The sequence below is a fragment of the Strigops habroptila genome, chromosome 7 (assembly GCF_004027225.2).
Source record: "Strigops habroptila isolate Jane chromosome 7, bStrHab1.2.pri, whole genome shotgun sequence".
NCBI classification, from domain to species: Eukaryota; Metazoa; Chordata; class Aves; order Psittaciformes; family Psittacidae; genus Strigops; species Strigops habroptila.
In genome coordinates this window covers 35,064,138-35,091,724 of record NC_044283.2, presented here as the reverse complement: position 1 = coordinate 35,091,724, position 27,587 = coordinate 35,064,138, and the positions used below count along the sequence as shown (strand labels likewise).

Genomic DNA, 27,587 nt, shown 5'->3' with positions numbered 1-27,587 from the left:
GCTGAGGCAAGGTGAATCATACTCTTTGCTGGGAAAGTATACTCCAGGTTTCTTATAGTGGAAAAACTTTGACTGAGGATGTGTTTTACCTTCTTCCAAAGCACCCAGCCCCTATGCCACAGGTTTGAAAGCTGTGAACTTGTCAGTTGTATAAGTGTTGTAGTAACTCTCAGGGTTACTTTTTTTTTTTTGGGGGGGGTGGGCTATCAGCAGAATGAACTGTTAATTGTTTGGTTTGGGGTTTGTGTGGGGGGTCTGTTTGTTGGTTTTTTGTTTGTTTGTTTTTTTAAAGTAAAATACTTGATTTCTACAAGAACACAAATGTAAGAATATGCTGGAATATAAATTTGAGTAACACTTCTTTTCAAACAACAAACTGCATAATATTTTTCTGCACTGTGGAATGCTGCAATTTACTAGGCTAATGATATACCGAAAGGTTAATCGGGTGTCCTCTTTTTCCGAGGCTGCTATTTCTAGGAATAGCTGTTTCTAAGCTTTTCATCCCAATTTCTGTCAACCAGATTTCAACAATGAACAGCCCAAAGGAGCATAAACGGCAGCTTCTGTTGTCGAGTGCACTTTCTTTTTACTTTAAAGTGATGATTAACCCTTTTAAAAACTTCCTTTTGATGTGACCAGACAAAGAGAGACCCATATAGCCCTTTGGGATTTGCCTGCAGTGAACCTTCTTCAAAAATCATGACCTTGGCTGTCCAAGTGACAAGACTCTCAAGTTGTTAAAGTAGATTTAAATGAGAAGAAAGCAGAAGGTCAAATATGCATATTTGTTGCTGTAGATGTAGTGTGACAACTAGCAATACTTTGTATTAATTAAAGCACATGTGAGTATATTAACCACACAGGTTGTTGCTGGCAGGACAGAAAACACAACTAATGTCATGCAACAATACAGTGGGACAGATATACCAGCATCCTACTATCTGAACATACAAGCATCTAATACATAAAAATGAACATAGATTATGTTTACTTTTGTCTGGGGATAGTAATATTGGCAAAGTCTTTCTCTCAGTAACAAGGACATTCTTTGTAATGCAGATCTGTGTCTGTCTACCTCTTCTTTATGGTCATAGCAACTTCTTGTCATATGAACCAAGAAGTCCCAAGTGAGGCTTTCCTGTCACGGTAGAACAAGAACTTAATAACTTGTTATTCAAAACCCTATGATAGAATACATTTCTGTCTTCAGAAATTGGGTTCTTTACTCATTTCCCTGGGAAAAAAATGCACTCCAGTGATTGTTTCAATGTACGCTCTGGGTTATAAAGGGAGTTTCAGAGATACTGTACTTATCAGCTGCACATGAACAGTTTGTGGTTTGAAGAGGGAACCTGGGATGGAGAAATCTAACCTTCTGTATCCAATTTTACCCAGTGGAATATGGCATTAAACAACCCTATTGTGTGTTTAAAATTTCATTTTGTCTGTTGGAACACTAGACCATACGGTTTATATAGAAAAGCTTACGAATAGTTTGCTTGTCATTGTTTCCTCATTTTCTACTTTATAAATCAGATAATGTGAGGAAATATATTGTGGTAATCAAAGGTAAACCTTAAAGTTCAGTATGGTGTTAAACTATACCTTATGTCTTAATTATTTTATTGGAATGCAGAAGTTGTGCCTGTTTTATTTAGGTTGTACATTTGAATTAAAGTCAGATTGAACTGAGGACTGAAAATCAGATGACTGAAATGTTTAATTAGGAAAGGGTATGGATCTTCTATTTCACAAGAACTACTTGAAGAATTAAACATCCTCAGGAAAGAAACGATTACTTCTTTTAATGTGTGAACTAGACTTGGGCTGTATTTTCTGACATCAGCCAGTGTTTTCAATTTTAAAGAATGTGCTGGTGGGTTTTTTCTGTTCTTTTTCTTTTCTTTCCTTTTTTTTTTTTTTTTTTTTTTTTTTTTTTTGGTGTGTGTGTTTGTGTTTTTGTGTTCCACTGTTGCTTGCATGTATTTACTGGTCTCCTGTTATACATTTGGTTTTGTACATTAGTTTACAAACGGAAGGTTTTCTTGATGTATATATTTAGGATAGCTTACCTATCCTAAAAGTGCACAAGCTAGGCAAATATAATTGCTGTCTGTGTAAGACAGACTAGAAAGCTGTGTGTCTAATTTTTTTTTATGTAGCTTTCAGCATTGCTGTTGCTTTGAGCATATTGAGTGTTTCTTGTTTCTGAGACTTAAACTTTGAGTGGAACAGCCTCACAAAGAAATGTCCTTTCATTATGAGATTGCAAAGTGGAAGTGAATGAACAGAGAGAGTATGCCAGGACTATAATAATGTTTGTAACATTCATTAAATTGTTTGTTAAGTAATGTATTCAGACTGACTAGTGTTTCCCAGCTTCTACATCTCCCATTATGTGTTCTAGTAAATTAAAGCTAGGAAACCTTTGTTAGAGTTATAATACTCAAACTGACATCTAATTCCCCCAGACAATAGGTACAAGCCTGCAAGCCTCTCTAATTCTTTCCAGTCTTTACATTTATTGATTCTTTTGTAAACGTGTTTCATCCAATCTATTACAAACAGCATAGTTAGAAGTGTGAAGTTTACCACTTTTGACCTAGGGCACATTAAAAGCAATGGCTATCTCACATACAATCGTGCATCCCAGACTTGCTTCTAATCAGAAGAAAATTTGGATCTGTAGTGGCTCAACTGGTTTGATATCCCACTTTGCTTAGAAGGACCGACATGTTAATTCTTTGCTCTGACTGGTTTAGATCTGAATTTAGTTCAGCTATCATTCATATGCTAGACTCTAAATGTTTTAATACTTGTGTCGGCTTATGCGAATAGTTTATTTTGATTCAAGATTTCATTCTGTCTAGTCTTGAGAAATGTTTTGCATTTACAGATGTGAGTTTCTTACTGCAAAGTATGGATCTAATAATTTTTTAATTTTTTTCTGAAGCTCTCAGGTTTTTGGCTTCTCGTTACTGAAAATGTACCAAATAGTCCATTCATAATATCTGAATGGATATAAAGAAGAGAAAATTCTAATGAAATTAACATAACACATTTTTATTATTTTGTGCATATCTTACACTGTAAAACATATGTAATAAATAATTGATAGTAAACAAACACATCTTATTTTTCCCACCATATTTATCATCAGTTTCAAAGCTTTGAAGCTAAGTAAATAATTTATGATAGTTGTTAGTGTAAGGAAATCAAACCATATTCCTGATCCTGCTTGCTTTTTGTCCTTGTTCTCGAGCAGTACTTTGATTGGTAGCCGAACTGAATGATGAAGAATGTATTAATAATCGATGGGATTCATTAAAAAGACTGGAAATTAGACCAGGTATCTTTATTAAAAAAAAAAATCTTTGAAGTAAATAATGAAAAAAATCTTTAAATATTTTTGGAGGTGTTCTATTAGTTATGAATTCTATAAGATAATGATGACAGTGAATATTTTGAATACAAAATGGAACACGTTTTCAGCCTGCTTTTGTTCTCAAAACTTCAATCAGGGTGTCCCTTAGCCTGGTTAAATACCTTGCTGAAACCTGCTATATTTGCCAAGAATGAAGAAAAGATGCCGGAGTACAAAAATGAAGAAACGCATGGTTTTGACTTCTAATGTTCCATATAATACATATTCTAATTCATTTGCGCTCGCTTGTTTACATGGAAACGCCAAAGACTTTGGAGAGATTTTTAAGGATTGAAGGGGGTGGGGTGTTTTGGTTTTTTTGTTGGGTGTTTTTTTTTTTTTGTGTGTGGTTTTTTTTTCCCCAGGTCATTCAAGCTTTTCAGGACGGTTTTTAGCTGTGTGTTCTTACAAAAGTTCTTGACTACTCCAATACCATATTGTCAGTTTTCAACTATATTCTGATTTACCTAAAGCTTAAAGTAAAGCAGAAAAAAATGTGACTTTAGGCAGAGGTGTAAAAATTCTGTGTAATTCCGTTGCTTCCAGGTATCAGTTTGTAAGATCTCCACCCCAACCCTCAGAATTGACTGAGATCAAGACAGAGCAAAGTCATTTGAATCCATCCTCATGTTGGCTGGAAAAAGCAACATAGCATAAAAACTCATATGTAGTTTTCCCAAGCTGGGTGGAGAACTATGGTAAAAATGTTACTGAGAACAAAAAACCTTTTAAAACAAAACCAACACTCCCCACGTCCAAAAAAACCCCCAAATGCAAATTAAACAACAAAAAACAAAACAGACTAACAAACAAAAAGAACCACAACAAAAACCAACCCAACAATGAACCCCAAAAACATTGTGTACGTATAAGTACAGATGCATAATAGTAGTTAGGCTCAAGGCATCAGTACTGCCTAGGCATCTTTCTTACTGTCCTGTGTTCAGGTGTAGCAGTCATTTTTTTTTGTCCTTAGTAGTGCTGTGTTTTTCTCCTGGTGCAGTGCTTTTTTTGCCTACGGCCACACCGTCCTGAAAACGCCCGATCTCATCTGAACATTAGTGCATTCCACTGAGGAGGGGAGTTTGTTTTCAGGGAACGTCTTTCTACTGAAGAATTTTATAACCTGAATGAGTAGTCTAATAGACAGAAAGCGAGGGAGTGAGTGAGCGGCTGTGTGGTCGGAGTTACCAGCTGACCTTAAACGATGACACTTACTTTTCTACGTGTGGCTACAACCTACAGCACTTGTCTTACTATGTAGATTTGCATATGTGAAGCCCTAGGTTTTCGCTTTTTCTGACACAGGGTGTGTGCAGAGGATATAAATAGTACTGTTTTATACAGCTGTTATTACAATGAAGCATCACAGTGATTAAAGGGTGTCTTCAATGCAGGACTGTATATCTTGGGCACTAACAGTAGGAGGCAGTTAGTGGTACAGGATCTTCTAGGTCTGAGGTATAGGCTATTTTGTGAGGCTTTCTACATAAAGGTGATTTATACGTATCATGAGCTAGATGTTGTGAAAGTTAGCAAGAATAGCTATCTTGTTTGTGCCTTTTGGGGGGTTGTCTCACAAGATTTCCTATACACCACTGTTATTTCCGCTGAAATCGGTATGAGTCCTGCCTTCTGTTGGAAAGGCCACAAGAAGCTATCTTCATTGGCTTGGTGATTTTCCTGGTGTGGCAAATGGCAGAGAGGAATGTTTTTGGAAGTTTCTAACTTTGACAAATATGGTGATAATTTCACTTGGCAAATGCACGTTACTGCTTTCTCTCTATTGAGTAGTAATAACCTTCTCCAAAAATTTAATTTGTTAGAACATTTCAGGAAAAAGAATGAAGTCACCATCTTTTATAGTTGAAAGCGTTAGCCTAAATATAGATGCTATCATTGACTGTTCAGTGTTTTTGGACAGTTGTAAATTGTTTCCTTTAGGGATCTGTAAATGATGTGATGAGCAAGTATTCAATCTTCACTTGGTAGCTCTAGCTGCTTCTTAAAAAGTTCTTTGGTTTATTCTAGAAGCTGCTCTTTTCCTTTCCACCCCACGGCTTTTCTTATGCTTGTTTTGTCTGTTTTTAACTACTACATCATAAAAACAGTGATGGCAGTTGATAAAACTAATGACATTTGCAGATGAGCACCTATATTTTTTTGGAAGCTTTAAAATTGTTAAAAGAATATCAGCAAAACATTGCAGGAAATATGTGACTACAATGTGACCTTGCGCATGTTAATTTTTCAGTGCAAGAAGAACACGTATACTCACTTAAAGCATCACTGGCTTCATAGATCAACTTGAAGGATTGGGGCTTGCTTTTTGTAAGGAATGTGGAACGTATTTGTCAGCTACAGCTCCCTATTTGCAACAATACATCACCTTTGTATCTTTCTTGAGTCAGAGAGAGAATCTGCTGACAGCAGGGATATGATAAAACAGGCCACATCCCCCATTGACTTTTTATTTCCAGTGTCACCTTGGAGCATCATGTCGAGTTTTCAGGTTTTTAGTACTTCTCTCTTTTGTTGTCTTGTGCAACCTACTGGCTCTTCAGAGGCTAAGTTCATGTATTTCATAAAGTGGATGAAAAATCATAGAATCATAGAATCATAGAATCTTAAGGGTTGGAAAGGACCTTAAGATCATCTAGTTCCAACCCCCCTGCCATGGGCAGGGACACCTTGCCCTAAACCATGTGGCTCAAGGCTCTGTCCAACCTGGCCTTGAACACCGCCAGGGATGGAGCATCCACAACCTCCCTGGGCAACCCATTCCAGTGCTTCACCACCCTCACTGTAAAGAACTTCTTCCTTATATCCAATCTAAACTTCCCCTGTGTAAGTTTGAAGCCATTACCCCTTGTCCTACCACTACAGTCCCTAAGGAAGAGTCCCTCCCCAGCATCCTTGTAGACCCCCTTCAGATACTGGAAGGCTGCTATGAGGTCACCACGCAGCCTTCTCTTCTCCGGGCTGAACAGCCCCAACTTTCTCAGCCTGTCTTCATATGGGAGGTGCTCCAGCCCTCTTATCATCCTCGTGGCCCTCCTCTGGACTCGCTCCAACAGCTCCATGTCCTTTTTATGTTGAGGACACGAGAACTGTACGCAGTACTCCAAGTGGGGTCTCACAAGAGCAGAGTAGAGGGGCAGGATCACCTCCTTCGACCTGCTGGTCACGCTTCTTTTGATGCAGCCCAGGATACGGTTGGCTTTCTGGGCTGCAAGCGCACACTGCCGGCTCATGTTAAGCTTTTCGTCAACCAACACCCCCAAGTCCTTTTCTGCAGGGCTGCTCTGAATCTCTTCTCTGCCCAGCCTGTAGCAGTGCCTGGGGTTGCCCCGACCCAGGTGTAGGACCTTGCACTTGGCTTGGTTAAACTTCATAAGGTTGGCATCGGCCCACCTCACAAGCGTGTCAAGGTCCCTCTGGATGGCATCCCTTCCCTCCAGCGTATCAACCGAACCACACAGCTTGGTGTCATCGGCAAACTTGCTGAGGGCGCACTCAATCCCACTGTCCATGTCGCCGACAAAGATGTTGAACAGGACCGGTCCCAACACCGATCCCTGAGGGACACCACTCGTTACAGGTTTCCAACTGGACATCGAGCCATTTACCACAACTCTTTGCGTGCGGCCATCGAGCCAGTTTTTTATCCACCGAGTGGTCCGTCTATCAAATTGATGTCTCTCCAATTTAGAGACAAGGATGTCATGTGGGACAGTGTCAAATGCTTTGCACAAGTCCAGGTAGATGACATCAACTGCTCTGCCGCTGTCCATCAGTTCCGTGGCTCCATCATAGAAGGCCACCAAATTGGTCAGGCAGGATTTCCCCTTAGTGAAGCCATGTTGGCTGTCACCAACCACCTCGTTGTTTTTCATGTGCCTTAGCATGTTTTCCAGGAGAAACTGTTCCAAGATTTTGCCAGGCACAGAGGTGAGACTGACTGGTCTGTAGTTCCCTGGGTCTTCCACCTTCCCCTTCTTGAAAATGGGGGTTATATTACCCTTCTTCCAGTCATCGGGAACTTCACCTGACTGCCAGGATTTTTCGAATATGATGGACAGTGGCTTAGCAACTTCATTCGCCAGATCCTATAGATGAAGAAGAAGAAAAAAACCTCAATCACGTTCAAGCTGCCTTTTTTGTTGTCAGATATTTTTAACACTTAAGAATTGTGAAAATGTGTATTAAGTTGTAATCTCTTTTTGAAAATCTCTGGATCTCTTGGCAAGAGAGATGGAGCAGAAAAGATGGAAAAAAAGGCCAACTTCAAGAAGGATAAAATTAACCTCAACTAAAGGAAGCAGTTTAACAATTAACTGTACATTGCTTGTGTTCAGGCTAGGATGCTGTTCACTCATCTCTGCTATTTGCAGAACAAAGATCTTCAATAACTGTCAGTACAGAAAGATCATAGTAGTAATCTTTGTAACCACTAGTTACTTCATAAAAGGTAACATATTCATGAATGCAATGCTTGGTTCTTGGTATTGAAATCTTTAGAGTTAATAAAACAAACTTGCATTACCTAGCAGTGAATGCCTTTGTTCTTTTTTAGGTCACTAGAAGCACCGATTACTCAAACTGTGAAAATCAGTGTGCTTTAAAATATTTTTTTAGTGCAAATCTACTTGAAGAAACAAGTAATTCACACTGAAAGAGATGTAAATTGCAACCTGACAAATGTGTATTTGTACATAATTTCTTCTAAGTATCAAACTCTGTCTTTAATGTGTATTAGTTGCTAAATCAAGTCAGATGTCTGAGGCAAGAGCTGAGAGCAAATATTCATAGTGGAAGCGGATAACAGCCTTAATTAAGCTGCAGCTATCTTTCTATGATAAATTTAGAACTTTTCCATAAGTCATCTGACTTAACGCTCCATTTGCATCCAGGAGTGTTAGATTTAGATCCCATTCCTTTGTTAAGATGTCTCTTTGATAGCCCTAGCTGTGTGTCATTGAAGAAGAACCCAGGAGCTTTGTTTCTTCTGTGTTGCAATGTAGAGGAGGAGGTGTATATTGACCTAGAGCTGACCTCTCAGCATTTAGCATTTCTAGGGTTGACATGCCATGAAAAATGCCTTTTTTTTTTTTTTTTTTTTTTTTTTTTTTTTTTTATTTAAGGACTAATGCTTTCTTGTTCCAATTCTTGACCCCCAGATTCCTTAATCTCTTGTAGTTATCATAGAAGGTAAAAGATGAGATGTGCAAATAGGTAGATAATAATTGTCCTCACTAGCACTTAGCAATGATATCTAATAAAATAAAAAAAACATATAGGTGCTGATCAGCAGAAGTTTTCTCCTGATTATGACAGGGTTTTTCCCTGCCAGCGTCTCCGCTCCTGGACAGTTGTATGCAGGTGGTGATTTGACAGTCATTCTGCCCATTTGTCTCATTTCCTTCTGATGCAGATTTTACCATAGTTACCCATTTCATCTTCATATTCTGTTACTGCATAATATCTCTACCTCTTTCTAAAAATTAGGAGGAGGTGGAGAAAGCTGCTGGCACCCTTAATTCTCAGAGGTTTTATCTTGAAAACTTTGACTAAAAGGATAACTTGAAGCATATTTTTAGAAGATTTAGTGGGCATAGTCTGAGACAACCATATTCCTGTAGTGTTAACTGCAACTGAAAGGCCTTGAGGTAGCAACTCATTTGGTGGATTTTTTGTGTAGCAAGTTAGTACTTATGTCATTGAATTATTTGGATGGATTTATTTTCTCTGTCTATTTTGCTTTTGGGCATTGTACACATTGTGAATGTGTTACTAAATTATCAGTAACTAAACTGTTTAACAGAGACACTTTCAATTCTTTTCAGGTGAGAAGAGCTGGAATTGAAAGGTAATTCTTGTATTAGAATTTTTTGATCAAAAAATAAGATGCAACATTTTTTTTCTGTCTAGAAATTCTCTTGTTTCTGAACTAGTAATTTTAATGGAATTCTTCTGTATAGTTTACTTAGAAAAATTAGTATTCAGTACTACTCCCTCACAAGTAGTGAATAAGTATTCAAAAACTTTAATTCTTATGGTCATCAAAATTCGAGATAAACTGGATCATTAACTTGATGTAAACTACAAAACTCATTTGCATGTTTGGATTAAAATACTAAAAGATACTAAAGCAAACGCAGAACACAGAAGAGTTTTGCCGGAAACCAATAAGAAATAGCCAATATATGTAACTGTGAAGTGCTTAAAGTTACAACAGTGATTCAGGTTGCTCCTTGGGCAGTTGCCATTTGCAAGCAACTGATGGGTGAATAAAATATTGTTAGTTTCTTATCTATCGATCAATAAGGCAGTGGCCAGTTGAGTGGAATTTTTACCTGGAATAATAAAGTTTTACAATGACATCTCTGGATGGTGCGTATAGTAAATTAGCTGGTAATGGATGTCACAGAAGTAGATGAAAATACTCTTGCAAAAAAGAAAGGGTTTATGCTTCTGTTTGTAATCTGCTTAGTTGCATTTTAAGACAATTGAAACAGCAAAAGGTGTAAAAATTTATCCATGCAGGTTATTATTTTACCGAGGTAGTAGGAACACTTCTGGACAGATAAATATTCTGTTTGAGTAGTTCTGCATACCAGCAGGTGTAAAAGCATCAAACAGGAAGATGCAGATCCAGAACACACATTATCTGAAGAGATTCTCTGGTTCGGGATTAGAAAGGTGGTGGATGTAGGTAACTCCTACAGACAAGTGGACATCAAAGCTTTACTTCATTGCCTCGCTCCCCTCAGGTTACGTACTGCTGTCTTTAGTCCCGTATTTGGCAAACACTACACTGAGGTAACGGAGTTTCTAAAGAGCTGCTGAGAACAGAAGCAGATGGCAGCTCAGTCATTTATCAGTCCTGCACTATTCTATATTTCTCTGTAAACCAAAGTTAATTGGTGTTAAGCTGTAACTTTCTACTTCCTGCCTTTTTTGTTTGTTTTATTTTGTTAAAGAGGAGAAAAGAAAAACCATGTTCAGATTTTGGTGTGTAAAGGTTGTTTTTGGTTTGTGTGGGCGGGTTTGTTGTGGTTTGTTTTTTGGTGGGTGTGTGTTCCTTTTCTCCTGGTCATGATTCAGAGTTGTAATGAATGGTCTTTTGAGAACTGGTGGAAGATGAGGTACCAAAAGAATAACAGTTAATATAGACAAGTGAGTTTATTCTGTTTCTAGAAACACACATGTCAAGATAAGAGTATGCCTAAAATAAAAATTAGGATTGAAGGTATGAGTGTGTTTTTGGTGGGGAGGGAGATGACACCCATGCATCCTAACTTTCTCTCATGTTGGATCCTTTGGAATTTTAAAAGTATTTGGTGACTTCTCATGTGAAATAAAAATAAACAAGAACCTTCCCCTGCAGCAAAAACTATTCCAGGTAAATTTGGCACTGCTTGGAGAACTCCACTTACAAAGTAACTATCAGCAGTTCATAACCTACACAGAAGGTTATATCCAGTTAAAGTTTCATATGGTGACAGCCTGCACTGCTGAGCTTTTGTTTGTTTGTTTTCATGAGATGGTGGAAGAGACAGTAAGCTTTTTGATCTTTACCCTCAGTTCTTTATTATAAAGTTAGAATCAAATTATCTTAACAAAATGAGCTGACATTCAGTCTGCTAAAAGTGAGTGAGAGAACAGGCAAACAGTTTTTATCCACTTGTATAAATATAGTCTGTGATCTGAGTATCTGTTTTCAGCTATCATGCCACCTTACATTTGTGCTTCATGCCATTTGTGGTGCTTAACTGGCGGTTTCACAGCAGAAGGCAAGGTAACAATTAGCTGAGCTGTTGCTCAAAAATTTGCATGCTGTATTCCTGGTTAGAGACTTTAATGCAGGATAAAGAAAAAGTGGCTTATTTTCTGGAAGATGGCTGCATGCTTCGTTGTGAATGTTACGAACAGTATGAATTTCACCACTGTGAATGCTATTACATTTTGAGGTGGGTTTTTTTGTTTTTTGGTGTTTTTTTTTTTTTGTTTGTTTGTTTTTTGTTTTTGTTTTTGTTTTTTTTCTCTCACCATTTTCCTTCAAACCCAAATCCTGGGCTGGAGGACAGAAAGGGCACAATCCTTGATTGACTGCCCATAACACAGTAAATGAGAGAGGAGGTGGCTGGTCCCATAGTATTACAACTTCTCTATGCCTCCTGGAAATTCAGCTTCTTTCTCCTCTTGGATCTGATATGCAAGGAACTGTGAAGGCAAGAACGATATTGCCCATAAATTGCTTTACATTAATTTCTATTCCGGTTGTGTAGCACGTGCAAGTGAAAATCTTGGAAATATGTTTGCTAAATCATGTGGTAAATGGTCTTGTTGATGACTGCGGAGTTGCTCTGGGGATGGAGTTGTTAAGCACTTATTATAGGAATCCAACAGGGCAAATTAAGAGAAACCTCTGCGTGTGCTTGTTATTTTAGGTCTTTTATGCTCGTCTTCTGAGACACCTCATGTAGGACCTCATGACCTAAAAAGGATTGATGTCTTTTAGTCAGAGGTTAACTTCTGAAATCTCCGTTACTGACCTATCAACAATGAAAATAATCACCTCCAAGGAAGGGTTTAGTGTTGTTATTCTTTAATACTAAAAAGCTGAATATCTCTGTTAATAATACATATAAAGTGGCTTTTTAGCATTCTGCTTAGTTGTATGTGGTATTTTTATTTATAACTGAGTCTTTTTATGCTTGTAAATTAGGGGGGATATTTTATGTTTCATTGTAAGTAACTGCTGAGTGGGTTTCTTACTTGTTTGTAACATCATTGCAAGCATTTCCTTAATCTGTGAGTGTTCAGATATAGTGGGTGGAACTTTAATCTGTACACCAGTGTGCCTTGGAAATACTATTACAAATCCACAAAAACACTGTGCATGGTATAATTTGCCATTAGAATAAACTTTACTGTAGAAGAAACAATGCCTGGTATTTTTTGCTGGTTTTAACTGTTATGTTTCAAGACTTAAATGTGCAGGCAATTTAAAAAAAGTATTGCTGTTGTTTATACTGCTTGCTAGATACTTCTCCAGATGTACATCTTTAAAGATTTATCAATTTTTTAATGCTAGTATACAAATGCATATTTTTGCATAAAGTTCAAATTTCAGTCTGTATGGAACAGGTGTATCTTTTTCTCACTATTTGTTTTTCTAACTTCAATTATCTTTCTCTGAAATTATATTAGCTATCTGTAAAACTGTCATCTTCTAATGCCACTTTTGCCAGGATCATAAGCATTTGCAGTAACCTTCGCAAGTTGCTTTACTGACAGATCTTGAGTTCCAACTGAATTGGTTAAGGCTTTTGATGGCATGATTATTTTGCCAGTCATTGTTATTAAAACAGCAGAACTCCACTTTGAGGGAAAAAAAGGGGTCATCCATCTTTTTTAAGATTCATACATGAGCTTTATCACTATAGTAATAAAATTCATTGCTTGTTTTGTAACCCTAAAGGACTCAAACCACTGGAAAATGTAACCACATACATACATATTACATAATGTAACTTACATACATTGCATGTGCACAGGTTGGTTTTAGAATAAGCACATGACAATGCAAGTGTAGTATACTAAAGAGGGAATGTGTGTTTTATTTTATGGAATGCTGATAAGTGTGAAGAAATCTTAAAAATACGTGAAACATTCTTCCCCTCATGTTTCATCTTCGATTGCTTTGGTAAGGTTTATAAACTTGTTTGGCCTTTTTTTACTTACTATATTTACATCTAATATTCTAAGACCCTAATATTCTGTGTTTTCTTTAAATAGCATTTTCCCCCCATCCTTACCAGTTTGTTTATAAGGCTCTGTATCTGCAACATACATAGCCAGTGCTTAGATGGCTTCTCTGTAAACTGTATTCTAAGCACATATATCAAGTAGTATTCACTTTTCTTCTCATGTTCACCTCTATATCTTGTTGTAGTATTAATGGAAGTATCCAAAATTAGTTTTATCTATGGTTGAAGAATGATTTATTCATGTAGAAGCTGATATCAGTATTACCCTGAAGAAATTTGTACTAGTTCATATCACTCTAGTGAGACTGTAAAGCTATTGTCATTAAATTGACTTAACAAGACGGAGAGTATTATTTCCAATTTGGAAAACAAGAAATCATAGGCCTTTTAGCTTATGTTATATTACAGCTTGTGGTATAAGGTCTCACTGACTGCATTATCATCAAGGAATAATCTTTATTCAGTGGTATTTGGGAAAACTTCTAAAATTCTGAATTAATACGTTGGGCTGTGAACTGTATGGTAGCTTTGCTGTGGTACGTTTGCTTCCATTACTGCTGTGGGCTCTCACCTTCAAGGCATAGAGATGAAGCAGTAGCAACTGGCTAGGTTAGCAACTGCTTGAAACTGCAGTTGCTAACCTGGGCAAGTTTGTCTGCTGTACAAACCACAATATCCTTAAGGCTTGCAAATCTCACTGACTGTAAACCTTGACAGTATAGACAGAGGAAAAAAATAACTAAAATCCAAAAAAGCAGGGGTTAGGATGTTTTTTCCGTGGTGCCAAGCACTTTCAGTTTGTATTTAAGGAAGAAGGTGCATAGCATTTTGGAGGTGGCATGCAGCAACATTCAGGGATGCTTGGTAATAGCAATATAGAATCACAGAATGATAGAATAGTTAGGATTGGAAAGGAGCTTAAGATCATCTAGTTCCAACCCCCCTGCCATGGGCAGGGACACCTTGCACTAAACCATGTCACCCAAGGCTGTGTCCAACCTGGCCTTGAACACCACCAGGGATGGAGCATTCACAACTTCCTTGGGCAACCCATTCCAGAGGCAACCACCCTCACAGTAAAGAACTTCTTCCTTATATCCAATCTAAACTTCCCCTGTGTAAGTTTGAAGCCATTACCCCTTATCCTACCACTACAGTCCCTAAGGAAGAGTCCCTCCCACATATATCCATTGTGCTAAACCAAATATAAGTCATTGACTTCATTAAGTCATTGCATTTCTTAATGAAGAAAGTAGTGTTGGTGTTGAAGTGTAATAGACATTCCTTTTAATGAAATCAATTAAATTTGCACATAATCTGTAGCACATTAATCTCTCTAGGTGATACCACGTATTCCAAGAGCTACAGGTACCTAAAGATAAACAATAAAATTGATCTATTCAGGTTTAACTTTTTGTTGTCTGACCATTTCCCTCTTCAACAGAAGCTGGTTTGGCTGGAACCTCATGGCCTTATAAGTGGATCTTCTACTAAGATCTTTAAAGAATTCCTGAGATCCTAATAACTAATCATAAAAAGGAGAGAGCTTTTAGTCCTACAGATTACAGCTGCAGAGTATTTCAGAATCCTGTGTAACAAATCACTGCAAGGTATGCAAGGTAAAAATGGTGAAATTGAATAAAACACCATATAATGCTGGACAGTATTTTAAAGAATTATTTCAGTATCTTGAACGTACTAAAATATCACATGCAGATTTACTCAGTCTAATTGTGATTTCACAGTTGTACCATTGTAAAGAATTTCTGTGCAAGCTAAGTTGTGGGCAGGGGAGGGGGAATTAAGTGTAAACCAGGTGAGGATGAACTTTTCCTAAAATACATAACAGACTTGATCATCTGGCATGCTGTTAGCAGCACAGTGGGTCTTATGGTACTTCTGTGTAATTTGGATGCTCTGACTTGGAGACTAATTAAATTCCTAGGTAACACTGAACGTCTTGCGCTCTGAGGTTGTGTAAAGACTATTTGAAATAATGGGATTGACATTAACCTTTCAAGTTTCCTTTTTAAAAAATTATTTGAAAATATTTTAAAAATAAGCCTCAGTAGAATTATTAGATGTTTCAGGAAAAAAGTATACTCATGTGTCTTAGACTATAGATAATAAATCAGTTTGGCTCTGGGTAATAGATAAAATACATTTACATTTCATTTTTACCTCGCTTCCAGCCCTCAGTGTAAACCAAGGGGTTAAAAACTTTCCATTCTACTTGGAAAGAGCAGCTGCCTTGAAATTCAGCTGAAAAATTTGGCATTTAGGCAGTGAATAAACACCTACAGAAAAACTTAAAATCAGGAAAGCACATTAAATCCCATGATTTTGTATTTCAGGAAGGGGATGCTGATATAGATATGTTGAGTATTTCCAAGACTATAGAAAATGGCGAGAAATATTTGGCTTTTTTATTTTTTTTTTAACTGTAACTCATGTTTAGGAGGTTGGTGTTCTGTTGCTGTTCAAGCAAAAGTAAGGCAGGGGTGCACTGTTCTTTTGTATTGTTGCTGGTGCTTACATAAAACCATGCAAGGCTGGTTAAAAAAGCTGCTCAGAGCAAATATTAACCTTAAGCTCCTCTTATGTCCTCCAGTATTGTGACAACTTTCTGAAACTGTGCACCTTACAATCACTAAAATGTCAGAGCAAAGGAGGGACCCTGTGGACAAGGCAACAGGGGAGGACAGCAGAAATAGTGACTTGTATTGATTTAAATTATTACAAAATTTCATTAACTTCATTAGACTGTGGTGTGCTTGGGGTTCTCATCATTGTGTGGCTGAAAGGATGCTGTGATGTGTCACGTAATCTGACATCTTCTGTGTATTGATTCTGTTTGATACCGGGCAGTGGGAGATGTGCAAATGTTGGGCTGAAAACACCACAGGGAAACAAACCCCACAGGTGGTGGTGTGCTAAACTTTCACCTGCATAGACCTAATAATGATGTCAATATTTGACTTTTTTAAGGGAGTGTCCTTGTCAAAGTACTAGCTACTTGATAGATAAACAGAAGCAGTTAATAAAGTCTTAGGCAGATTTCAAGACATTTGTGATTCTGATCTATGGGTCATCGTACAAAGAGAACTGAATGTTGTAATAGGAGCTGTATTTCCCCAGGCATTTGGGGAACACCCCAGGGAAAGAAGGAATCTGTGCAGTCTGGTTTCAAGGGAGCTGAGAAATTCCCTGATGAAAAGGAAAAGCTATGTAAAGAGTAGTTTGGATACGCAGAATAATTTTGGCTTGATCAGTTTGTTCTCACTGGTGAGAGAACTGAGACAGGGAAATGAGCGTGCCTTTTAGACTGTTTTGTTTGCATGTACATGTGTTTGTTTTAACATTAGTTGAAGTTAAAACCCAAATTTTGAAATCACTGTGGGTTTTGGTGCCATTGTTTTCACTTGTTTTCCTGAAGGTGTGACCTGTTAATCTAGAATGCCTTCAAAGTTTGAGAGCCCCATGAGGAGTTGCTCGCTCAGTCAACAGGATTTCATGAGGTCAGGCTCTTACTAGGAGGCTTAATCATCTACACTGCATAGCCTAATTTATGAGAAGGATGAGGACGTTTGCCAGGGAAGCCAAGCACAGAGACTGTACCAAAGCCTCTTCAAACAGAGCCTTAAGCTCCTGGGACCTGCAGTCCTTTTTTACGAACTCTGTCAAAATAGTACATCTCCATTAGTTTTCTTGAATCATTCCTACTGATTTGTGACCATTAATCACCTTTTTGTGGCAGTATACCAAAATAATTTTTGTTTGTTTGGGAAACTCATTATTCAGATGCTGGATGTGTATTTTGCAGCTCTAATGGCTCTTGTTAATGTCTCATTAATGGAGAATAATTTCAGTTTTAAGGGTATTCTTCAGGTCATCTAGTCCAGCCTCTTGCTTAGAGCAGGACTGCCTTCAAAGTGGAGTCAGGTGGCTCAGGGTCTTGTTAAGTCAAGCTCAGAAAATCCCCAAGGATGGAGATTTCACAGCCTCTTTTGGCAGACAGTTCCAGTGGTTTTCCATTGTGATAATGAAGCTGCAGGAGGAGTTTGCAGTGTATTTTGCAGATTTTGGATCCTGATTCTGGTTCGAGTGTCCCATTTTTCACCCTGGGTAACATGCAGATTAATTCAATTTACCAAGTCTGTTTGTTTTGACCTAGAGCTTTTAAACAATGCCCTCTAAGAATACTTGGTTAATAGACCTTCATTGCTTTTAAATCAGTGTTAGGATTTTATTGTTGGTGTCTATTTTCTGTTTTGATATTTTTGAGCCACTATGGATTGTTTTGTAACTCCTGAAACATTGAGTTCTGTTAACTTTTAACATTGTTTACATACACTTATTTTCTGTTTCTCACATGCGTAATATGAGTCCTCATTCTGTGCTAATGCTGAGATGAGGAGCTTGCACCTGTCTCTGTATAGAGTATGATTATTTTCAGCCGGCTTCTGAAAAACTGGTGTAGTGGTATGCGCACCAAATTGCACAGCTTGAGAACTGTGATATTGCCATGAGAATAAAGGATCTGAAAGCAGCAGAAAACCTAGTTATAACATGAAATTAGGTGTGTGTTCGTGGAGGGCAAATAAAAGGGGGAAGGTATAGGGTTTTTCTCATGTAACCCTCTAACTAATTAGGGGCTTATAAAAATTAAATAGGTAGTTGAAGATAAAGATATCTGTAAGGCTTTATCACTTTTCATGTCTGCGGGAATTACTTTTTTCTGTACAGTATGAACATTACTATCTTGAAGAAGGGGACTCAACTGCAGGTTTAATGAAGTGCAAGGAATTAAAGCTGTCATTGTTGTAAATGGGATTTTCAGGAATGAGAAGCTAGTTTACCTGATATGTCACAGCAAATGTCTTTGGAAGTCTAAGATGCTGTCCTAGTGAATTATGATGCAACCGTAAAGAGAGCAAGTATTTATGCAGTCTGTCGTGTATATCTTTCCCAAAAATATATAATTGGGTACATATTTTAGGAACATTTTAAAGCAAAGTCAGTGTGTCTGGTACAGGTGTGGCACTTGTATTCCCTGAGTTAGGAGAACTCACAACTGGTAAATTACACTGGTCATTCCGAATGTATGCCAGAAAAACCCATGCATGTACCATGTTCTGGAAGTTTTGACCACTTGACTGAGAAACTGTTAAAAAAAACTAAGAAATATTATAACATTTAGTTATAGAAATTTCCCATTGCATCTAAAATTGAGCTGTTGTCTATATTACGAATAATTTTATAGCTTTTGAAAGAAAATAATGTGGTGTATTTTTCTAATACTCTTTTTTTAAGATCCCTTAAAACCTGCTCATACTAGAAGCAGAAATTCTTTAAGTCTTCTCTAGAATATAAACGTTGGAGTTGGAATATGTTCTGATTCAGTGGAATATTACAGCACTTCTGTTCACCTAAGGTTAAATTGGTAGGTCACTGGATCATCATTGCAAGGGACAAAGCAAATAACAGCCATGCACCTAGGACACTTCCATTTTTATGTCGGTCTCTGATCCTGTTAAAAGACACTTGAAATCACAGCACTTGAAGTGAATTGCCAAGCATGGACCCAGCCTTGGAAAATGGGAGCACAGCCCCTATTCTGAGCTTCAGTAAGAATCTTTTGTCAAGAGACAAGGGTTAAGACCCTATTTGTATGTATGGAATTAGGCAGGAATTAGGCATTTGGACTTTTGAGAATCCCTGGAGGCACCTTTCTGATATCTGAAGGGTCCTAAGTATTTGTAATCATCCAGCTGCTAGTCTCCTACCGTTTTTTATGGTTTTCTCATGTAAGTACGTATCTGTTCTTTGAGACTGAATATTACACAAGGAATGATAAAAATATTAATAAAATATATTTTAAAGATTGCTGGAGAACTTGTTGCACTGACACAGTGTCATAGTGTCATAGTCCAATTCCACCATTATGTTCTCCAATGACCTTGGCTGTTACACTTAGGGCTTCAGCATTTCTAGTTAGCATGTTTATTTGTCAGTAGACCCTTGTGGCAGGGAGCTCTACTACGCTGCATATCGCACTGAGATGATGATGGTAGTCTTTGCCTTAGGAATGCTCAGGGTTAAAGATAAATCTAGCACATGAAGGCCTACAACCACCTATGTGAGTTCAGGCTGAAAAAGGTGTAGTATGTATTACCAAGAACAGTTGATGTTTTTTAACATCCGGCTGTATGAAAAGTTTTCTTTTAGTTAGTCATGGTAAGTATACCATTACCTAAACTTTTACTAAATACATCATTGAATCTGAAATGCTGAAATCTAACATTTTTTTCCTGATAATACAGTATTATTTGTATGTTAAAAGCTATGCATTAGAAAGGCAGGCAAATCCTCAATTTATGCACAATTTTTGTCTTATAATCAGATGTTTCCTGAAAATATGAATAGGTGTGCTGGTCTTGCATCCAAGTCTCTTCTTTTTCATGTTCATCTTTCTTATTTACTCATTTAAAACTCGGGAAGATACTTTACTGTTGTGTTGTATAGTCATTTGTTATGGGTTTTTACAATGCTGCATAGTCGTTTGTTATAGAGTTAAAATCTTGTATGGTCATTTGTTACAGAGAGTTAAAATGTTGACTGCAGTAGTAAGAAATTGAACTCTACTTGGATTATTAACTTTTCCCCCTCCTAATTGATATCTCAAGTGAGAGAGCTGTCATTTAAACATAGTGGGCTGCTCTAAGAATATCTGACTGTCATGAACTTATAGCCATAATAGAATTGCAAAGACATGTAATGGATAACATCACAAATTTAGGGAGGGAATTAATAGCTATCATTTACTTTCTGGTTATGCTGCCTTTTCTGTAGAAAAGAGTATATATATTGCAGATACATGTTGCCAAGTGGCAATTAAGTTATGTTTTTCTTCGTGTGCATAGAAAGTTGTAAATTTATTGGAGATTCCTTAGGCAGTGTGGAAGGGAGAAAGTAGAGTTTTAGCTGCATATACTCCATCTCAACCTACCTCCTTGACGCCTGCTTTTCAGCTGTGGCGTTGCTGACTTGCCCTCCTGTTTGCTGCTGTGGCTTCTCCCCATCTCCAGCCCTGTGTAGCAGCTGAGCTCTGCACACTGCATCCAGTTCCCATCTTTTCAGTAGAGTACCTCCATATCCTTGCCTTCAAAATATGTTCTGGCTTAACAGTGCAATAAATCAGTCCCTTGAGTATCCAGTCTCCCAGTACCAGATCAAAATGTCCATACGTTGCAAATTCTGACTCAGTATTAATTCACTTTTCTGGACTGTTTTGTTCCCCCCCCCCCCCCTTTTTTTTTTCCTGCTTGATTCACGTTCTATAAGCAGTTTTTATGTTGGATTGCATGTTACCTATCCGTACTGAGAGATATATATAAAAAACTAAATCTAGATTTCAAATTCAGGTGCAATGACACACGAAATTTAGGAAGTTAAGAAAGTGAGAGATTGATGCTTACAGATACAATCTTCTGTTTTCCTGTACATGCATCCTGTGGTATCAGTCATGGACTCTGGAGCAAACATGTGATGACGTAATTAAAGATTGCATCATAATGCGTAAAATGAAAATCATAGAAAATAACATTCAGTTTATACATTAATATTTAGTTTAAAATGAGAAATCTCACTTGCTATCATATGCATTTCATACCATGATTTCTAAATGATCACCTTGCAGTGGAGATAGTGAGTGTTGTTAAGTGTGGATTTTGAACTCTTAATTTTTCACTATTGCAACAGAGTCTGCCATATGAACTTCAGGACTATTTAACAAACACCTGGAGAAGATCACTAGATTAGATTTAGAAGATAGACGTGTTTGAGAATGCTAATCAAGTTTGCTCCTTATTTGAGCAGTTTGAATGACAGCTGTTCTTTAAAGGGCTCCTCCAGTGGACTGGCAGCCCCTTTTGCCAGACTAAGTGGCTGTTAGCTCAAGGAAAATCCTGATTGCTGCAGGGATTCAGGTGTTCACCCCAAAAAACAATGAGATAGCTTGAGGGTTGCTTTTTCCAGTAGCATGGACTTCATACCTCTGTTTTTAGAGCATAATCTCTTTCCCTTTGGCTCTGTTTTTACACTATTAATTGCTTTGGGCCTCTGGTCAGCCCCAGCCTTTAAGGTATGCTGATAATGTTCTTGAAATATGTCAGAATTTTACTGACTGAGACAAAGAAAATTATAACCAAATTGATCCTGAAACGGCTGAGCCGATGAAAGAAAAGGTACTTCTTTAGCTTTAGAGGCATATTCACTTATAGTTTTGAAGTCCACCTACACACAGTGGATCTGTTATATCTTTAAAAAGTTACTATTTCAATTTACAGTGGCACCTGGTAGGTCACCAAAACCCCAGATGTTCCCATAGTATGCTGTTCAGCTGCATTCTGTCACTGATTCTCGCTCTAAAGTCAGCAGAGAATCACCTACGTGGACAAACAGGAGTCACATGCAGCTGAAATAGTGGTTTGTGTGTCACTTACACCATCACCTTTGGTTTTGGTATTTAGCTGGGGGGGAAGACTCAATCAGAGTCTTCCCATAATTTTCCTCTTTTTTTTTTTTCTTTTTACCATAAATTAAAAATATGTAATATGGAATAGGTGTCAAAAGCTCTAGACAACTGGACTCTGTTGCGCTTGGTCTTTACGTTGTAATAATTCTGGCAAGTTCAGTGAGCTGGTGAAAATAGTGACTGTCATTTTATGTGGCCTTCACTCTTCAGTTGAGAAATTACTAGGAATAAGATCAGTACCATCATTTAAAAATATTTTAGTAATACAATTCACTGAAAAACACTACCAGTTTCCCCCGCTTATTAGTGTGTTTGCTTTCTAATGAATAGATTTGGTTGTAAATCTATTAAAAAAAGAAGATATTCCTCTGACTTAAGCATATTAGAATAAAGCTGTTTTGACTGTGCCTTTAAAAGATGTAATTTGAGAAATCTGTACCTATTCTAGGGCTCTTTCTCATATAAATATGTTTAAAGATAAGTATCAAAACTAAATAATATACAATGCAGGAAAAATAAATCTTGGAACTGAGAATTCTCTTCCTTCTTTGTGGCATCTAAGTCTGACCAAGAGCAGTGACTGTCTCATAGCCCTTGTTGTTGAACTGTTCAGGTCCTTGACAGCTGGATCATTTACTGACCCTTCTCTTCATGTGATTTATGCTGGGATCCAATAGAGTACTGCTATGCTGAGCATTTTCCAAATGTAGGAGGCCCAAACAAGGGACAGACTTATCTTAGATTGATAACTAGATTGATGGTAAGCAGCGCAGAAGGTTCAAGCCCCATGGTACCATGAAGTCATTTGACAGATAGAAATATTTGCTTAAAAATTGAAAGAGTAGGTAATAATAGTGGTTTTTTTATGATTACATTACATGATATTTTATGATTACACAGACTAATAGCTAGCAGATGGTAAAGTATACATTTTACTTGTTTACCAAGATGATGGATGGCAGTGATTTGAAAAACACTTATTTCCTTGTTAGATTACTCTGAAAGCTTGTAGTGGACAGGCAATTCACAATGTAAGTCAACAATCATTTGTATCTGCTCTAGATTTTGGGGGGCAGCAGTTATTCTGTTTCTTATTTTATTGAGGTTTCTTCTTCTATCAATGATGTTTTCTTCTCGAACGGAGGAAAAAAATTCTACTTGGAAAACCAGGCCTTTAAGAGGGTGCATGTGTGCCTTAAAGCCTACGTATAAAATAATACCTGTTTGTATGAAAAATAAATGGTGGGAGGTTTTTTTGCTGTTTTATTTCAGTGTTTATCATATTACTCGGGCATTTTGATGAAGAGATATGTTCTGTCTTTTGTATAGGCACCTCAGCACAAATCTACATTGTTATATTGCATGCTACCAAGATAGTTAATGCGGTCCAGTCACAATAACAACTGCCATGTTTTTCATCCTTTTTATTTAATTGGTATTGACTTACTCAAATTGTCTATGTGTATGTTTTATATGTATTTGCTGTTCAAGTTTTGTTTGGTTTTGGGTTTGTGGTTTGTTTTGGGTTTTTTTTCTGGGTTGTTTCCGCCGCCCCCCCCCCCCGGATACTATGGCTTGAAAATACTCCATAAACATGAATCAGGTTGTTCCATGAGTAATGAACCTAAATAGTGATTTTTATTTATATATACATACATATATTTATTTTTATTTAGGCTCATTCTGTATGTATTTGAATCTCCACTGTCAGATGCCCAGCTCCTTGCCATGTTCCTAAAGTCTGCCATTCCTTTCAGCCTCTCTTGGTGGTTTTTGGCTGGTGTAGGAGTGACACGCTTGTGATTTCAACAAATAGTACCTGAATTCTCATTAGCTAGTAGATTGCTGTCCCTCTAAGCAAGAGCTATGGTTGCTTTCCCTCAAGAGTCACTGTGTTGGGTTTTATTTTTCTGTAAGGTCTCTAACTTCTGTGGAAGTCATATCTGAGACATCTATTATTTTGCCAAATTTTACAGAACTTGGGCAACATGGTTCAAATGTTACGATTTTGTGTTTAGTCTTCTCATAATAACATTAGCTTCCTGGAAAATTCAGGCTAAAACAATCAGATGGCACCAGGGTGTCTTTTCTCCTGAAAGAACCCAATAATCATTGCAATAATTATTGTGATTAGTCATAATTTGAGATATTTTTTCCAGATAAGAAAACTCTTGCCTTTAAGCCTGAAGATGCTCCATAGTGTATATATCTGGTTTCTAGTAGAGATATTGAGTCTGTCCCTGAAATTCCTTTTATGAGTTACCATATATGGTAAGACCTGAATGTACATTAGTATTAGGAGCTTCAGTTTTATATCAGTCATACATGGATCCACTGAGTCCCTGTAATTCTGCCCACTTACAACTCCTGTCTCTTGCATGGTTTTCATCACTGCAAACTGCTAGTGGCCTTTCAGAGGGGAGAAAGCCTATGGTATTGTCTCACCTTTTGCAAAGTGAAAAGACAAGATATATGCAGACACTTGCTGTCAGCTTTAGTGGGCTTGTTTTCCATGGTCCCTATTCCCATGGTGCACTTTTTTCCTGGTCAGTGATTGATTTATTTCCTCCATCCTCTGCTTTTCACTAATGTGTTCAGATTTAGTTGGCAAATATATAAGAAAATAAACAATTACTGTCTTGTTCAGCTTTCCTACCTTTGACTAGATCCAAGCTTCAGACCAGTATAATACAGCACATTCCAGCTTGTACATTTAAAGATGAAATAGCTTTGATAGTGTTTCCTAGCTTTGGCTGTAAAGAAGAGAATGAGAAATAAGCAGTAGAAATCTAGAGAAGCAAAATTCTTCAATACCCTGCAATTTTTATATGGAAACCTGAATTCTGTACCTGAATTGTCACTGGTAAATGCTTGAAGTTGGCAATACAGGAAAGAGCAGGAGCAGACAAGAGCAGAAAAAGCATTGCTCATCTGGCATCCTTAACTTTTCAGGGTACCCTTGCTTGGAGAAGATGGGCACATCCATAAAAAGTGGCTGTTGCATCAGAAATAGTTTTCAAGTCTGGATGGGGTTTGTAATGCACTGTGTAATGCTTGCTGGATTCAGATTATGAAGCCAGGTTATGAGGTGGAGCTCATAGTTTCATGAACACTGTAGGTGTCCCTGCCTGTGCTGCTGTATTGAAGCCTTCACCTGTCGGCACAAGAGTTTGAGTGGCTGGGTGTAGCTACAGACAGGGGAACGGACTCAAGTTAAAACTGACTTGGTGAAAATGGGTGTTTAACTCAGGTGAGTTCTGATAACAGGGAACCAACGGACTTTGGGATGGGACAAGGGGCAGGAGTGCACAGGCCTGGGTAGAAGTGGTGGAACACAGGGTTAACTGCTTTCAGGACTACTGTGAGCTTATACTTGTGTAAAGTTTCATGAAAACTAATCTTAATCCTATTATAGAAGTATGTATGCAGATTTCAGGATTAGAAGATGACAGTGATTGATGTGCATGTGCTATTAGTGTGCAAATCCCAGAGTTTTGTCAGTATTATAGATGATAAACTAGGTAAAAGGTCTTAGTTAAACAATATATAAAATATACAATTGACTTCAGTTGTCTCTGCTCAGATTTTTATTAGCTTTTTTGTTTGCAACATTCATTTTTAATTGTGCATGTAGTCTGAGGACTGCTAGATCTGCTTCTCGTAAAATCATGTAGCAAAATTTTAAATAGGGACCTCTTTAGAGTATGCGCTTGTAATATGCATCTTACTGCTCCAAAGCTACATAGAAGTGATTTTTAAAACTATTCAAAGTCAGTCCTTTGTTAAAGCTGCTTTTTTGCATGTGACTTTTGTGCTTTAATAGTTCTCTTGGTGAGAGGAATAAGGACTTTGCAGTTTGTGCATGCATCTAAATTATGCCTTGATGGTTTCATTACAGTAGTTTTAGTTCTATTTTTATCCTGTTTACATACCTCATATAGATCACTTTGAAACCCTTCTGACAATGTAATACTTTCATTAGCCATTGTCAGTATTCACAAACAGGAGGTTTATTCGCATTGGGTAACAAATATATAAATTGTTCCTCAGAAATGTCTTAAAGAATATATTGCAGCATTTTTACCAGTTAGCTTGGTATGTAAGATGGTATGAATATTGATCAAATTGCAGAACTGAACCTCTGTATTTTGGGAAAGTAGTGAAAGTTAACCATGATTGTCATAACTGATTTGCTATGTATTTAGTCATATGAAGTGTGAAGGAATTTAAGAAGTCTATGGAAAGTTTTTATTCATGTTTCAGAACTTTTAATTTGGTTTTCCAGAACCATCTCCTTTCAGGTACACCTTTCTTCAAACAGCCTTATAGGCCAAGGGAAGTTCTTGGGTACGGTGGAAGGAAGTGCTCTCGTCTGTCCAAGGCAAAAGCTACCATGCATGCTTACTCCCAGTTTTGCAAGCATTTATACACGTACCTGCATGCTGCTAACGTGTGCATCTCCAGAGGAGGTGGTTCAAGTGTATCTCAATATTAGAACAAATGGATTCAGGTTTTCTGGCAAGAACAGACTACTGTTGAGGTTTTAGCAATAGATTTTACCTCTGAATGGGAAATAAAATGGGTTTCATAGTAATGATTTTTGTCTCTTAACCATGTTCTAACTGGTATCAGTAAAATTTGTTATAGTGTTTGGGGATTTTTGTTTTTACTTTAGTTTCTAGAGAAAACAACCTATTTTATTGTGTTTATGTCAATGAGCATGCTCTAGCTTCTAACCAAAAACAGAGCTGAAGGTATAAACTGGTGTAGTGGTCCATCAGTATGTTCATGCAGCACTGCATCAGACTCTTCTAGCTGATACAGTTTTTTGCTCTTCAGATTTACAAATCACTGATTCAGTAGGACAGGCACAGCAGTGAACGGGCAAAAGCCTGTTTTTCTCTATCAATTAAAAAGAAAATTATTTACTGCCTGGCATAAGACATTATTTAAGTGCACCTTTCAATTTAAAAGAAATAATTTACAAATAGTTCTGCTTTCTGGCTTTTGGCATAGAACTTATCCATTGTAATCCATTCCTTATTCAAAAAGCCCTGAGTTTGATACCAGTGCTCATAGAAGGCTGTGAGATTGTATGTACAAAGGGATGGGGGAAAATGAAAACAAGAGGAAAAGTAGTTCATGCCTCCGGGAGATATATTTTTAGTTAAAAAAAAAAAAAAAAAAAGACGACTTTATTCTTTTGTTTATTGTGCCTTTGTAGTCACTTTTCAAAATTAGGCTCTCGTATTTGCAATAGATTTTTGTGGAATTAGTGTATTGCATGCAGGAGAGAGAGAATATGCGAAGTATGTGTGTGTGCATGGGTATTAATTTATTACAGCAAATCGCTTTAAAGTGTTAAAATTGTACAAATAAGACCTAGTCCTATACCTTATAAGAAAAAAAAAAGAAGGGGGGGGTGACAAGTAAAAGCTTTCACTGCTGTGGATCCATAAGAAAGAATGAAAGGGGAGAAAAGAATTACCGTTATTTCCCTTTGTTTGTGTTGTTGTGGTGTCCAGTCCCTCCTACCCTTGCTAAGTGACACTGATTAGTTTATATGTTTTGGTTAAGGAGGTAGGCTTGATGTTGCTCATGTTCTAGATGCTAGTGTTTGTGAGATAGGAGCAGACATCTTGCTTAAGGTCACAAAAGGAAAATTCTGTTTCAGGATTCTGACTCTGAATTTTTTTCTGTCCTCTTAGTTCCTTTCTTTCCCTGTGACAAACTTGTTTGAAGAATCAATGGATGATAGCATCCATTTGTGCTGTCAGCTTTCTATGAGAAAAAAATAATTACATTAAAAGATAGAATATTGTTCTCAATAACTATACCAATATGTAAA

The 27,587-nt window shown here is 37.4% G+C and overlaps 1 protein-coding gene across 14 annotated transcripts in view; it reads left to right on the top strand.

Moving 5' to 3' along the window:
• Positions 1-27,587, top strand: part of TENM3 (teneurin transmembrane protein 3) — an 817,612-nt gene that overhangs the window by 434,079 nt on the left and 355,946 nt on the right. The window contains exon 1 of one of the 14 annotated variants that reach the window (XM_030491591.1): positions 9,282-9,296. The exons of the other annotated variants lie outside the window; for them this stretch is intronic. The gene's annotated coding sequence lies outside the window, so the exon portion shown is untranslated. Of the gene's footprint in view, positions 1-9,281; positions 9,297-27,587 lie in introns of those variants that run through there. 14 annotated transcript variants of the gene reach the window in all.